Genomic DNA, 4,196 nt, shown 5'->3' with positions numbered 1-4,196 from the left:
CATTAGCCGTATAATAAAATAACAAAATAAGTTATTCATCAATTATTGTTAGTTGTACCCTTGTACTTCATATTATCTTTTACTTAATAAATTTTTATGAATGAATTTTTTCAACTTTTAATTTTATGGAATATGTTATATTGTTATTTAATTTTTGTCTAATACTTATATAGTTATATGAATAATATGATATATAGTAAATTATGAATGAACAATAAATATTAATATAATTTAAACAATATTTAATATAACTTAACTCCATAAAAAATTTAATAATTATTAAATTCAAATATTAAATTGTATAATTATTCAATTCAATTTTTTCTTTCATAAAAAAAATTCAAGTTTTTTTAAAGTTTTTTTTAATTTTTTTTTTTAAAAAAAAAAAGAAAAAAGGGTAAGCCGTGGCCCGTGGGCCGGCACGGTGGCCGGCACGGCCCGCCTCCACCGTGGGCCGGCACGACGGGCGGCCCGGCACGGCACGACCGGCACGGTGGGCCGTGCCGTGCCGTGGACAGGGAAACCTTGAAGGCCGGCACGGCACGGCACGGCCCGCCTCCACCGTGGGCCGGCACGGCCCGGCACGACACTGTTCATGGCCCGCCTAGGCACGGCCCACGGCAGGCCCGGCACGGCCCATGCCCACCACTACTCACGAGAGTCACAACTAAAAACCCCCAATTCTCTCTCTTTCTCTATCATTTGCTCACTTTCTCCATCACTCTGCCTCCGCAACCGTCATCGTCGCTCACATCGCCGGATTTCTTGAACACCGGCACCGGCGCAAATTCTCTATATACGTAAGTTCTTTTTTTTATTTATTTATTTTCATCTATTCCAGTTCTTATCGCTGGTTTTTTTTTGTTTTTTTTTTTTTTTTTTGCTATTTTTATATTTTGAGATCAATTTGTTGATAAAATTTGTCCATTTATTGAATTGCTTTGGAGGTTCATTGTCAAAACTTGCGTTTTTCTAATTAATTGTATATTTTTGCTTGATTTTCTATTATATATTTCATTATTTTGTTAGGTTGATAGAAATTTTATTGAAATTCAATTGAAGTGATGGAAAATTGAAATTATTGGTGAGATTTGGGGACTTTTTGTGTATTTGTAATTACCTTTTCATTATTACTAATTTACTATTGTCATACATGTTCGTAAGAAACAACTGAAGGAAGATGTAATTTGCATTATGCTTGGGCTGGGAAACAACCTAAGAAATAATTGAAGATGTAATTTGTCAAAACTAATTTATGCTCTTTGGTGTTTCTACAACCTAAGAAATAACTGAAGATGTAATTCCAGTTTTGAAGATTTGTTATCGAGCTGTAGAAAAAAAAGTTGAATGAGAATGTTAGACTTTGGGAACTATGCCATTAACTGATGTACAAAGGATACTCATGCCATAACTTTCTCATTTAAGATATTAGGATTTGCTCATGTTTTGGAATTTGGAGTGTTAGGGACTAAATGATAATTTTATGTTAAGCATAAGCACAAACAAACATTGCTTATTGTCTAAAATGTGATCAATATTCATCACACGGTTACACCTGCAGAACAAGCTCATATTCTTCAAGCACAAGAGGAGACTAATCTCCATGTTTCCTGTGCTGCTCTGCTCTGCTATTTGGATCGGATCGGTTCAAATATTTGTTTCCTCATCTTTCCGTTTCTAATATGGTTCATCATTTTGGAATGTGAGTTTCCAACTTTCCATATGCTTACAGTTGTCCTTATAGCTGTTTGATAAGCAAGAACATGAAACCTGATTATAGTATACACTACTTCAAATTTCTGGGACGGAGCTAGGATTCATTGTTATTGCTTAAAGTTGATGTCCCTTAATATATTGGACTGAGGAAAAATATATAGTACATATTATGCTTCTATATTTATTGTTTTCTGCTAAAAAAAAGGTGCAGATGGGCTAGTTCATAGCTTTGACAGGTAGAATTCTCTGCTACTTACTATATGGGATCAGAGTTCTGATTTCTGCCATATTTTTACTTTCTTTACTTTTTCTCCCTTATGCTACCCTATCTTTTTTTTAATTGCTTCTTCAGCTTCAAAATATACAGTATGCATGTGAACTGCTATGCATGGGTTTTTAACTGTCTGTTAGGTGAATAACTAAGTTTCACTACTGACTCCCTACAGCTTAACTAGCAAAGAATCACCTCAGGAACGTTGACAACCAACCTTTCATTTTAAAGAAAAAGAGGTTAGCCTCTAAATATATATAATTTACCTTAGTTTCCTATTTCTGAGTACTGGTTAATTTAGTTATGATAAGAAGGATTAGGATCTTCTGTATCTAAAACATTTCTTAGTTTTGTTTATAAAAGACATGTAAAGTTAGATCATTGTTGGTCCTTGCATTGCTATGAATCTCCCCAAGCTTGCAAGGGGGTCTAGATGAAATTAAGCATTTCTCTTCATATATCTATTAACCATCTAGATAGTGGCCCCATAGCGATATTATACTACACCTGCAATATTTTGCTATTTATTCATGTCTCGTTGGTTTTTAAACTGGTATTCTTGTGTATTCTCTTGGCAAATTATTACCCAATCCATGCTCACCCCTACTTATCTGGTTTTCATTCTAACAGATCTGTGCTGATGCCTCAGTCGTTGTTATCAACACTTTGTTATCAACACTGAAGTCACCGATGCTGATGTTGCTGCTGTTGAATGTTCCTATTAACGCTAATCCCAACTTTGTACAATTAAAATACTTTCTTTTGGGATAAAATTGTAATATTTGTTATAATAATTATTTTTGAAAATATTCAAGTTTAAATGTGTGTATATGTATTTGTTACAATTTAGAGGAAAAAAACCCTCTTTTTAATGGGCATATTAGGCAATGTTTCATGTAAGAACCGCTGCCTTTCATCATGAAAGGCACCAAGCGTTTAGGTACTGGTGTCTTTGTGGTTTTTATACTAGAAATAGTCTATTGCAAAAATTAAGCAACTAAAATTTGTATTAGCAACTGACTGGTTAGTAGCAAAAAATTGATTTTAGTAGTTGTTAATCAGTCACAAAAATATTGGTCTCCGTAGTCGCTAATCCACTGCAAAATACTGTAGTCTTAAATCTGACGCTAATATTTTGTGATGGGCAATGAATCAGTTGCTAAAATCTTACAGTTAGTCCTTAAATGACAGTTGCAAATTAGTCGCTAATATTTGGCGACGGACAATGATTTAGTTGCTAAAATTTTAAAGTTAGTTGCTAAATGGCAGTTGCAAAGTTGTTGCAAATTTGTCGCTAAATTTGTGACTATAACAAAATTAGTCGCAAAAATGGATTTGCGACGAGGTCTTTAGCAACTAACCAAAGTAGTTGCAAATCCGTCGCAAATCCAATTTTGCGACAGATTTGCAACTAATTTGACCGTCGCTAATCCTCCTTTTTCTTGTAGTGTAATAAGATAATTAATAATCTTGTTTAGGGTTAATTTGATTATAATTCAAGTGATCGCCAATAATAGTTTTGTTTGTGCATTAATATTCAACCAACATAGATTAAACAGGTTTAGGGTAAACCTAATGATTGCATGTTAGTCAGAAAGCGCACATTAATACGAGAAGAATAAAGTAGAGGCCTATTATTAAGGCAGGTTCTTTCTCTTTTAGATTGGATTTATACCTTCATCCCCGAACAACAGTCATGGTTCCAAACCTATTGGAGTTGACAATCTCATGGATCGTTAAGGGGTGTAACCTTCACCCTGTGAACGGTTTACAAGTTCCTAAAACTTGTTGGTGACTCTTTTGCTCTAGCTTCCTTCCCTTTGGACGCCACCATGCTTAAGTGTATGATCACAGTGGGGTTCAAGTTTGGGGTAATGCTTGAAATATTCCCTACAAGGTGGTATTCATGATTCAAGTAATCCCTCTAACTTGAGAGAGTAGTTGGGTGCCTTAGATGACTTCCCCTAATTTATCCCCAAATTTCTATGTTTTGTATTTTAAATTGTAGTTAATTTGTGAATGACTTAATTGGTGGGTACCTTCCCAAGATCCTTTTTATTATTGTTTGTAGTTTTTCCATATAACTCTAAACCCAAAAAGACTTGATTTAGCTTATCACAAATCGATATTTGTTAGTGCTCACCTTAGTCCTTGTGGGGTCGACCCTTACTTGCCCTTTCTTCCCATTAAAGAAACCAATTTAGGTGTT

General features: G+C 34.6%; 1 long non-coding RNA gene across 2 annotated transcripts; it reads left to right on the top strand.

Moving 5' to 3' along the window:
* Positions 1 to 628: 628 nt before the first annotated feature.
* On the top strand, positions 629 to 2,653 carry LOC145627263 (uncharacterized). Of its 2 annotated transcripts, none has more exons than XR_014111362.1 (3): positions 629 to 800; positions 1,562 to 1,702; positions 2,618 to 2,653. It is a non-coding gene; the product is annotated as an uncharacterized LOC145627263 (long non-coding RNA). The 2 variants fall into 2 exon arrangements; XR_014111361.1 differs by lacking the exon at positions 2,618 to 2,653 and adding an exon at positions 2,163 to 2,226 and having other exon boundaries at positions 630 to 800.
* Positions 2,654 to 4,196: the final 1,543 nt, after the last annotated feature.

This window comes from Chenopodium album, chromosome 4, assembly GCF_948465745.1.
Source record: "Chenopodium album chromosome 4, dcCheAlbu1.1, whole genome shotgun sequence".
Lineage (NCBI taxonomy): Eukaryota > Viridiplantae > Streptophyta > Magnoliopsida > Caryophyllales > Amaranthaceae > Chenopodium > Chenopodium album.
This window is presented reverse-complemented; position numbering and strand designations above follow the sequence as displayed.